The sequence below is a fragment of the Doryrhamphus excisus genome, linkage group LG13 (genome assembly GCF_037039965.1).
Source record: "Doryrhamphus excisus strain RoL-2023G ecotype Guam linkage group LG13, RoL_Dexc_Guam_v1.1, whole genome shotgun sequence".
Classification (NCBI taxonomy): domain Eukaryota; kingdom Metazoa; phylum Chordata; class Actinopteri; order Syngnathiformes; family Syngnathidae; genus Doryrhamphus; species Doryrhamphus excisus.
This window is the reverse complement of record NC_136369.1, coordinates 15,957,401-15,969,492: the sequence shown is the minus strand read 5'-3', so window position 1 is coordinate 15,969,492 and position 12,092 is coordinate 15,957,401.

Genomic DNA, 12,092 nt, shown 5'->3' with positions numbered 1-12,092 from the left:
GGTAATTTATAATTTAAAAGGAAATATTTCTGTGTTTATATTCATAATATTTTTATTTTACTTTGTTTTTTGTGTTTTACTAAGAAATTTTAATTTTAACAATAATTTCTTTCCATTAAGAAAATCTATTTTAATTGTGCAATTTTTTGTAATTTTACAAGAAAATATGTTAGTAGTGTTATGACTATGGTGGGGTAATTTATAATTTAAAAAGAAATACTTCTGTGTTTATATTTAATATTTTTATTTTACTTTATTTTTTGTGTTTTACTAAGAAATTTTAATTGTTATTTTATAATTAAACAATGATTTCTTTCCATTAAGAAAATGTATTTTAATAGTGCATTTTTTTGTAATTTTACAAGAAAATATGTTAGTAGTGTTATGACTATAGGGGGTAATTTATAATTAAAAAATAAATATTTATGTGTTTATATTTATAATATTTTTATTTTACTTTTTTCTTGTACTATTAGGACTTCTTTACTGCAATTTTACAATTTAAAAAAATATTTTGGTAACATATTTTTGTAATATTATATTTTTTTAAATGTTGTAATTTAACTAAATATTGTATTCTATCAATAATACTCATTTTCTTGTAATTTTACAACTCTTTCCCATAAGATAAAAAAATTACAATCATATTAATATTACTTATAGTAAAAAAAACATTAAAACTTGTCAGATTTTGACTTCTTTTTGTACTTATTTTGTACTTATTTTTTAAATACTTATTAATATTATTTGATTAATCCTTCAAATAATCAGAATGACCTGAAATTAACTACAAAGTCATAAATCGGCAACATAGTGATAACATGATACATGCTTAGGCAGTGCTGTGTGATTACGATGATTGAATTAATTCGACTTTATTGTCACTTTTAGCTGTTACACTCTACTGGCATTGGGGCCTAGTGCGATGCATATTCAACAGATGTAGCTGTTTTGACCAAAAGCTTGCTTTGTTTAATTTGTGGCCTGAAATGGAACAGTATCGGAAGTCACATAGACGTGTTGTTCGGCCCCCGGCGAAGGTCTACGCTCGTGCGAGTGCATATGAAGCCAAATATTTGTTAAATTGAACCTGTGATGTTGACTTCAAGCCGCCATTTAAGTTGAATGTGACTCACCTGCCTTCATAGCCTGCAAGTGTGGATTGCTGTCAGCATATTTAACAGAGCTGCTTGTTGTGGAGGAGGCTTTAATGAAAAAGGCCTGCTGGGAGAGGCGAGGGAGTGTGAGAGTAAATTACGCCTCCTGCTTGTCTGGCTTTCTGCAGGCTGCTGCTTGCCAATATGTTGCCAATCTACACACTTACATGAGCGCAAGGGAGTAGGATTGTGGCTATTAGCAACGATAGCCAACCTGCACCGGTGTCCACTTACCTCTGTGGAGAGTCAAGAGTCACTCTGTCCAGTTTTTATGTCTCCAACCGAGTGTGTGTGTGTGTGTGTGTTGTCGGGTCCAAGCCCAGAATGGCGGCAGCCTGCAAAGCTGAGACTGCTGCTGCTGCTGCTGCTGATGGGGGGGACATTGATTTTTTTTTTTTCTTACTCCCCCCTCTGTTTTCTCTAGGATTTTGACAGAATCATAGCACCATGGAAACAAAGAAACAGCTTTGTGACAGAGGAAAACCTTTCATTTGGGTCGGCCTGAATGGCGGCATACCACTGATAACAGCGTGGATAATCACACAGGTACACACAACTCTCCACATAGTATAAGGTGAAGGTATGATTGTGCAAACAAACAACGCAAAAAAGTCTTTGCACTAAGCCTCAGCTCACACAATCGCAGTCATCAACAACATCAACATGAGCTGAAAGGAAACTTTTTAATGCTGGCAAGCTTTCATTCAGTATATTGGAAATTGTATTTATTTTAAAAGTGCTTCACAATTAAACAACTGGTTTATATTATTATATAATTAATACTTAGCTATGCATTTGAACTAATACTGAATAACTAACTGAACGGCATAAAGCAGACCTTCGCCAAGTTCTTCATATTTTGATTGACACCATAAATATTAGTCCTACATATATTTTATCTACCTACATAGCTGTATTACTTGACCATGTAAACTTACCATGGAATTGTTTGAAAGACTTAAAGAATGCTAATATGCTAACGTTAGCATTGTAACACCCAGCATTATAGCTCTAAGTGTTACCTATGTGTGCTACCTCTAAAAAAAACAAATATTAGTATAATTATATTAGCATGCTGACACCTAGCACTAGCAATAGCACTACCTAAGTGGCTACTTGAGTTCTTGTTCATGAAAATCGCAAAAAATGCTAGTATGCTCATGTTAGCATACAAGCAATGTAGACATTAGCAGGCTAACGTCTTGCATAATAGAGTACATATGAAAATGGCTAAAAAGGCTGCTATGCTAATGTTAACATGCTAACACCTAGCATGATAGTGCTAACTGTTCATCGAAGTGTTTAACCATGATAACGGCTACAAATGCTACTATGCTAATATTGGCATACTAGCAATGCTAATATGCCAACATTAGCATGCAAACACCTAGCATGATAATGGTGTTTATATATGTGTCTACACATGAAATAGAAAAAAAGATGCTAATATACTAACATTAGCATGCTAACACCTAGCATGATAATGGTGTTTATATATGTGTCGACTCATGAAATGGAAAAAAGATGCTAGTATACTAACATTAGCATGCTAACACTTTGCCTGATAGCGCATTCTCCCGGGAAGGCTAATTGTACAAGTGATTTGGCCATTTTATTTTGTGCCTCGCAAGGTTAAAGAATCCTTTACAAAAATTCCGGGATCCAGACTGTGATCCGTAATGCCCCTCAAAATTCAATCAGTTCTTCCATATCCCATTTCTGACAATTGCTGAAAATTTTATTCAAATCCATTCCGAACCTTTCAAGTAATTTTGAACGCAGACAAATAGATAAAAACATGGAAAATCATATAGCTTTATAGAAAAATGTACATGTCCATATATTTATCGGCTTGGTTCTCTGTATAGAGGCGTTCACATTACACCAACAGCTCAGTGGGGACTAACTCAGCTTACTACAGCAACCACACACACACACACACACACACACACACACACAATGAAAACCAGGCAGTCTGGTGTTCCTCACATTAATTTGACACGCAATCGATTTGATCCTTCGTCATCTCAATAATGATAAAAAAGAAGCAAAATGAAATAGAATCTGAGGAAATCTAATATTCGGGGGTCAAATCGCTTAATGAAGAGCAATCTGACTGTGCATGTTTGTGCCGCATGCTTTCTGTCAGCGTGTTTGTTTTTTTCTAACCCTTGCTTTTGTTCAGTCACTGGAGGATAAACAGAGCATTGAAATGATAAGAAAGGAGCTCTTATTGTTGGAATTAAAAAATGTGGAGGTATAAAGTGATATTGTAACTACAGAAACAATTGTAATGGTTATTCGGCTTGTCTTTTGAAAATAAAATGGCGATACCTCAGATTCTTTATCACAGTCTTATCACATACTACAGTATTAATTGGCCCTGTACCCTAGAAACCACCCATGAATGATACGGGAAAAGGCCGAAATGATACTGTGTCAAAACCCAGGGCAGTGATACTGATAAAATATAGAGTTTAACCATGTCCAGTATCAGCCCCTGTAGCTGTCCACTCAGAGCTGGTATCGTGCGCGTGAAACAACCAATCAGAGAACAGCGCACAAGCGTGAACACACACTATAAATATTCCTAGTGCTTCTACAGTCACCAAAAAACCCAAACTTGATTAATGAAACTTTAATTGTCAGACATTGATAAGATAAGACTGTTGATAAAATATTATTGTTGAAATATTTTTGCAATTATTGTGTTTACACTGTTTAGATATAATACATGTAATAAACTGAAAAAAATCTGGAAACAAAATGGTCTTTTGATTAAATAGTACGTGATAATAAGCTCATGATTAAATAGTATGTGATAATAAGATCATCACATGGTTTGTCTGGTATCAGGCATGATACCTGGCCTGTGAATGTGAGTGTGAATGGTTGTTTGTCTATATGTGCCCTGTGATTGGCTGGCGACCAGTCCAGGGTGTACCCCGCCTCTCGCCCGAAGACAGCTGGGATAGCCTCCAGCATCCCCCGCGACCCGGTGGAAAATGAATGAATGAATAGTGTCAAAATGAACAAATCCATCAACTGAGTAGTTTTATTTCATTTTAGTTTTATTTAGGTTCATTAAAAAGCTCTCCACTCACTTATTTTTGGTACATGTATGACAGCACACATTCCTTAAATGCTACATGTCTGACAAGCATCAAACAAAGGAAGACCTTCGGTCTCAGGCTGATACTGACACTTGGGGGCAGGATACCTGGCCTGATACCAGACAAACCATGTGATAACCTATAAATATCAGAAGTAGCGGAAGTCCAATGTATTAAGTTGTATGTAGTTGTTCTTGTCAGTTAACTTTAGTGTACTGTAATGTTGTTAATGAACCGTTGTAGTCTTATTAAACTAGGTATTCCTAACCAGGGGGTTTGCGTACCCTTAGTGGTACACAAGCAATTCAAGGTCCTTTTTGTCTATGAAATGGGTCACCCAGCCCTTGGTTAAGGTCAGTGATATTTCAATTCAATTCAAATAATAGAAGATATAAGCGGAAAAGCCTGTTAAAATATGTTGGTACTAAGTATGGTAATATTAATGGTAATCAGTAAAGGCCCAAAATGAATAAGAAATTCAAGCCTTCTGACTTCTGACTGTGTGAAAGGCATTTATTAAAATCCATAATTCCAGAAATCCAACTTCCAACACGCAATTTCCGGAAATGAATGAAAGTAAGATGCTTTTAAAAAACGGATAAATCTTTGCCAGTCGGTCCAGACGTGTTGTGGCCTTTTCTAGGATGACTGGTCTCATCATCCGCCACTCACCGCTAAATGTCCCATCTGCTAACATTTCCACGTTTCTCCGCCTTCAATCAATAGCAATAATTTTCCTCAGACCCTCGTGCGCACACACACACACACACACAAACACACACATAAACACACACTCATACGAGCATAGGTGGTCATCTCTTTGTTTCAGCTGCAGTTTAATGTGATTGCCTGCCATTGGCGTTGCCATATTGTCATCTCCCCTATATTGCATTGATTGTTTCCCTTGCTAAATCGTGCCTCGCTCTTTTTAGTCTTCTTTCAAATCCATACGCTGTTACCGTGCAACGGTTCCACGCTGCAGGTTCAGGCGGCGTGATGGAGCCAACACATGAAAGAAATACACACTTGCTTCCACGCTGGCTGATTGGCCGCCATTGATTGCGTGGTTATTAATGTATCCCGGGTGAGATAATTACTCTGTGCTCCTTCTTAGTTAGTTAAACACACGTCAGGGATTATGATGTCAGCCGGATTAAATGATCAATTAGACACACATGAGAGGAAGAGTCCTCCCATTATGCCTGAAGGCGCAGGAGGGTCTTGTGCTGTGGATGTGGTCAGTTGGCCAAGGGGGGGGGGGGCCTGGCTTTTTGACCTTGAGCTCAGGGGTCAGGTAGCAGACGGCCAGCCAGCTGGACATTTCCATCTCAAAGACCCCAGAGGACCTGACGCACACACACACATACACACACATCCATACCTCCTGCTCCAAAACTCGGGGTCTCATTTTGTCCTGCTGTGGATGCTGGGATGCTTTATGAGTGCAGAGGAGCTGCAGCCATTCATTTCTCCCTAACTGGGGGTCTAATGGAGAGGTCTACGCTGGAAACCTGAGCTCTTACTGAGTAATGAGCCTCCCCTTTACTGTCCGCCATGTGTGTATGCGTGTGTGTGCGTGTGTGTGTGTGTGTGTTTTCCAGGCGGCCAGTATCTGACCCTGTAAATGATGACTCTCCTCCCCTCATCCACAGTAGCTCTTTACTGCTAATAACATCTGATCACATCTAAGATGACCAAGCCCTCCACTATACTACCTCTAGCTAATGTTCTCCGATCAAGCGTCACTTTTTTTTTTTCTTTTAGGGTTGGGGGTATCCACCCCCTGAAGAAGCCACTCTTGCCTCCTTTTCTAATATCTCGGAAGGAGCGGCGGGAGGGGCTTCTTCTCTGCAGGCTAATGTAGTTAAATTGAAAGAGCTAGGGGGGAAGTTGATCAGTCATCCCCCCCCCCCGACCAATACTAACCATGTCGCTTCATGGGTCTCTCCTCCCATCTCCTCCTTGTGCATTTACCTGCAATTTGATTTGCACCAGCATCCCGCAGCCAAATGATGGAGGGGGCTTAGAGTTAGACGTGGCAACAACTTTGACTCCTGAGGTGTGTGTTTTTTAAGAAAAGTGGCGGCACGGTGGTCAAGTGGTTAGCGCGCAGACCTCACAGCTAGGAGACCAGGGTTCAATTCCACCCTCGGCCATCTCTGTGTGGAGTTTGCATGTTCTCCCCGTGCATGCGTGAGTTTTCTCCGGGTACTCCGGTTTCCTCCCACATTCCAAAAACATGCTAGGTTAATTGGGGACTCCAAATTGTCCATAGGTATGAATGTGAGTGTGAATGGTTGTTTGTCTATATGTGCCCTGTGATTGGCTGGCGACCAGTCCAGGGTGTACCCCGCCTCTCGCCCAAAGACAGCTGGGATAGGCTCCAGCAACCCTGCGACCCTCGTGAGGATAAGCGGTAGAAAATGAATGAATGAATGAATGAATGAGTATACACCCTCACAATTATTCAATCATCCAAATGAAACGTCTGTACTGCTTGTACTCAATCAGGTCACTGCTGACTTTGGGGCGAGAGTCAGGGTGCACCCTGGGCTGGTAGTGTAATGTCCAAGCAGGAGCTGTAGTAATTCTACATTTGATCAAACTTACTTAAATGTGATCAAATGTATAGTAAGTCAACCGCCTTCATCCCACCCTGTCTTCTGCATCTGTCTCTCTCACACCAACTACCCTCATGTGCTTCTTCAAACGCCCTCTTTGGTCTTCCTCTACGCCTCCTACCTGGCAGCTCTAAACACAGCATGCTTCTAGTAATATATTCACTAAGTCACCGATCTCTCCATGTCCGAACCATCTCAATCTGGCCTATATGACTTCATCTCCAAGGCCTCTAACATGTAATGTCACTATAATGTACTCGTTCCTGATCCTATCCATCATGGTCACTCCCAATGTGAACCTCAACATCCGCATCTCTGCTACCTCCAGTTCTGCTTCCTGTCTTTTCTTCATTGGTACTGTCTTTAGACCATTCATTCGTTCATTCATTCATTCATTCATTCATTTTCTACCGCTTATCTTTACAAAGGTCGCAGGGGGTGCTGGAGCCTATTATTGATAGCCTACTATTGATTGGATGAACATGGTACGGAGGAAGGGCCCACTTTGTTCAGTCATTTGTTCAGTCCGGCATCTATTCTCCAAAGACAAACAATAAGATATTCATTCATTTATTCATTTTCTACCGCATTCCTCACAACGGTTGTGGGGGATGCTGGAGCCTATCCCAGCTGTATTTGGGCAAGAGGCGGGGTAAAACTAAAAAATTAAAAAAATTAAACTAAAACAAAAGAAAATTACTCTTCCTTTGTTTGATGCTTGTCAGACATGTAGCATTTAAGGAATGTGTGCTGTCATACATGTTCCAAAAAAAGTGAGTGAAGAGCTTTTTAATGAACCTAAATAAAACTAAAATAAAATAAAACTCAGTTGATGGATTTGTTCATTTTGACACTATTCATTCATTCATTTTCCACCGCTTATCCTCACGAGGGTCGCGGGGGATGCTGGAGGCTATCCCAGCTGTCTTCGGGCGATAGGCGACGTACACCCTGGACTGGTCGCCAGCCAATCACAAGGCACATTTAGACAAACAACCATTCACACTCACATTCATACCTATGGACAATTTGGAGTCGCCAATTAACCTAGCATGTTTTTGGAATGTGGGAGGAAACCGGAGTACCCGGAAAAAACCCACGCATGCACGGGGAGAACATGCAAACTCTACACAGAGATGGCCGAGGGTGGAATCGAACCCTGGTTTCCTAGCTGTGAGGTTTGCACGCTAAACACTCGTCCACCGTGCAGCCCATGTGAAGAATATCAAAGTATGAGCTCCTATATGAGTTTTTATTAGATTGTACAGCAGCACCTCATGTTGTGACGTCTTTTGTAGCTGAATTCGTACGTACGACGAGGTGAGGATGCATGCCTGTCTCAGTCCTACATGAGTCCTATAGTGTTTACATGGCCCTTTGCTGAGCTGGTGCGTGGATAATGATTCAACCATCAAAAGATTAGTGATGAGGTTGAATACAATGGAAGCGCTGATAGTTGCCTCCGTCTGTTGACACTGGCACTGCTGGGAAACACACAGATAACACACACACGCTCTTAAAAGCACACAATGTTGTCAAGTATAAAAGTCAGTGTGAACATGTGTAAGACAAGGAAGCCCCCCCTCCCCACTCCGAAAAAAGAGGCGCACGCTCATGTGCCGTGTGTGTGTGTGTGTATGCATGTAAGCGTGTGAACCCGCACTGTGTCAACACATCATCGGTTTCGGCCTCGTCAGAATGCACACACACAGATTCCATTCCCTCATCCCTGAACATCCATTCCCTTGTTTCCTTCACACACACACATTCTGCCCCCTCCCTGCTGTGATTTACCGGCCCCTCCCTACACCTCTTTGGCACATTAAGAGCATTTAAAGCGTGGCTGTTACTAAACAGGGCTCTTTATAGAGCCACTCCACACATCTAAAGCCCATTATGTCCGCATCAAAGTGGAATAACAGTGACTAATGAGCGATGGATATCATGAGAGACTGTTAAATCTCTGCTCACTATAGCAGCTAGTGTGTGTGTGTGTGTGTGTGTGTGAGTGTGAAGCTGTGTTAGTCAATTGCAGCTGAGCATGGCATGTAAAAAAACAGGCATTTTTACACCGTTTGCGCCATGTCTGGATAAACGACATCTGTCAGAAATGCTGGAGGATGAGTCCCGGAATTAAAGAATTCACTTGCACACAGGTGCAATCACTCCTCTGTTTTGGTTTGGGTGCTACTTTTGAAGGCAGTGGAAGTTCATTCATTGAGAAAAATTACAAAGTCAGTCTGGTATCGTTTATCGCTTTTTGTGGGATTTCTGTGTGAAAGAGGCTAGAAAATAAAATCAGTTTTTTTTTATTGATCAAAGCCATCTTTACATCAAATATCTTTAGTTTTGTTGCTTGTGGCATCATTTTTTTTCCCAAAAAGATACCCATGATGTTAATTGGGCAATTGAAATTAAGTGTGAATGGTTGCATGCATGCTTTTTCTCCGGGTACTCCGGTTTCCTCCCACATTCCAAAAACATGCTAGTTTAATTGGCGACTGCAAATTGTCCATAGGTATGAATGTGAGTGTGAATGGTTGTTTGTCTATATGTGCCCTGTGATTGGCTGGCCACCAGTCCAGGGTGTACCCCGCCTCTCGCCCGAAGACAGCTGGGATAGGCTCCAGCACCCCCGCGACCCTTGTGAGGATAAGCAGTAGAAAATAAATGAATGAATGGTCTAAAGACAGTGCCAATGAAGAAAAGACAGGAAGCAAAACTGGGGGTAGCAGAGATGCGGATGTTGAGGTTCACATTGGGAGTGACCATGATGGATAGGATCAGGAACGAGTACATGAGAGGGACATTACATGTTAGAGGCCTTGGAGATGAAGTGAAGTGCATGAGTGGGTTTTCTCCAGGTACTCCGGTTTCCTCCCACATTCCAAAAACATGCTAGGTTAATTGGCGACTCCAAATTGTCCATAGGTATGAATGTGAGTGTGAATGGTTGTTTGTCTATATGTGCCCTGTGATTGGCTGGCAACCAGTCCAGGGTGTACCCCGCCTCTCGCCCAAAGACAGCTGGGATAGGCTCCAGCACCCCCGACCCCCCCCCAAACTAAACTCCAGCATAAATCCACAACGCTATTAAGGATTAAGCATCATAATGAATACCATCCATCCATTTTCTACACAGCTTATACTCACTAGAGTCGCCGGTATGCTGGAGTCTATCCCAGCTGTCTTTGACCGAGAGGTGGGGTCGACCCTGGACTGGTCGCCATAATGAATGAATGAATGACTGAAGTCAGACATGTCAATATCGTCAACTAAAATTATAAAAGTTAGTAAATATTGATTAAAATCTACTGTCAGTCAATGTCCAATCAGTGTGAGGCTTGTCCCTGCTTTGCAATGTTGAATGGAGAAGATAGCGTTGTTGTCCATAATCCCGTAATGGCAGGTACTCAGTGACAGGAGAAGCCATGTAATCCTCTTTTAGATGCAGCCTTCATTGTCCATAGCCTGCACACTTTCCCTATTAATCCCACCCATGCTTAGATGCGCCCCTGAGGCCCCACAAACATCCAAGCCATAGACAATAGCATGTGTTGCGTCATAGTGTCAGTTTGTTGGGGAATTGTACTAAATGTTGTGCAGAATATGTTAGTAATTAGCGTTACATGAAAAAAGAGTTCTGTGGAACTTTGTATATGGGTATGATGTTCCAAGAACCAATCAACTTTATTATGGCGAAGGTCTGGATAAAGGTGTGGATTTATTACACCATTTTCAGTCAACATGGGATTTTGCCCCATCCCAGAATGCAAATGGTAGAGTCCCGTCTGACATAAAAATGGTATCGTACTGTAATTTTTATATCAAGGATGTCCACCAAGGACCAGATGGTGAAGCTTTGTGATATAGTAGGTGAAAAAACATATTATTAGAATCAACTTTGGCCTTTGCTTCTTAAATAATCTTTGTAAAGTTTATTTTCAGAATATTTTGACTTTATTCCCATAATTGTCTAACATTTCCCCCAGTGCAATTTTCCAAAAATTACAACTTTATTTAGTTTTTTTCTGATAATATTCTGACTTTTTAAAATGAAATTTGTATTTAATATTTTCTGGAAAATTACTTAATTAATTCTACTTTTTTCCAATGCAGTATTTTGACTTTTCATTTTTCTTGCAATAATGATTTTTTTGCATAATATTTTGACTTTATTATATTTGTTTCCACAATGTAATATTAAAAAATTACAGCTGTATTTGTTGTTTTGTTTGTTTTTCTCATAATATTCTGATTTAAATAACTTACATAATTTTTCAGTAATATTTCAACTTTATTATACCAAAATTACATTATTTTTCCTCAGAATAATACAATGTTATTCTTTTTGTTATACTTTTTCACATCCCCCCCCCCATTCCAATCAAAATGGTATAGTCTCATCATCTTACACCTACTAGTTCATATTTCTTAGACAACAATGTAGGACAATAATACTGTGTCAAAAATGGTGCAGTCCCATCATCTCACATCATTATCACGGCGTTCATATAGCGACAGCATGTAGCATGGACATCACACACACTGTACTTCATTCATGGACACATCCCGTAAAGACCTGCGCACACACACAGTGCCACACAATGGCACCACATATTGTGGACAGTTGTAATCCGCTTCCTGACGTGGAGAAAGGCGAAGACAGAGTCTCTTGTTGACATAAAAGATATAATCCATCTCCTTTCTCCGATATAGATTTTCAGGGACAAGTAAAGGACAGCAATGCTTGACCTAACCACTGAGCGCCTTGTTAAATGTGCACACACTGCGCTCTTGTCTCCTCGTCATCCCTACCTCCAGCCCACCTATTAAATATGCCACATTGCCGCCATAAGTGGCTGAGAGGGTCTTAACTGATCAAGTGGGACATTTCAGTTCACGCTGCGTTATTAAAGTTTAAAGAGATATATGCCCTGCAGAGCCTGTTATAGTTTCTTGTGTGAAATTGGACAAAATTGCTTTATTTACTTTTGGTTAGGTCAACTTTACCGTAAAAGGAGTTGAGAAGACGGCAAAATCAAAGCCCAAAACTTACCACTTCCACATGGAATGAGAGGAGACCATATCAGACATGCCATAGCTGACTCCGTGCACAGTACATTTCAACATTAATAAACTGAATATTTCTGTAGTTAGAGCATGAAAAACCTGTTTATGAGTTTCAAAATACTAATAAT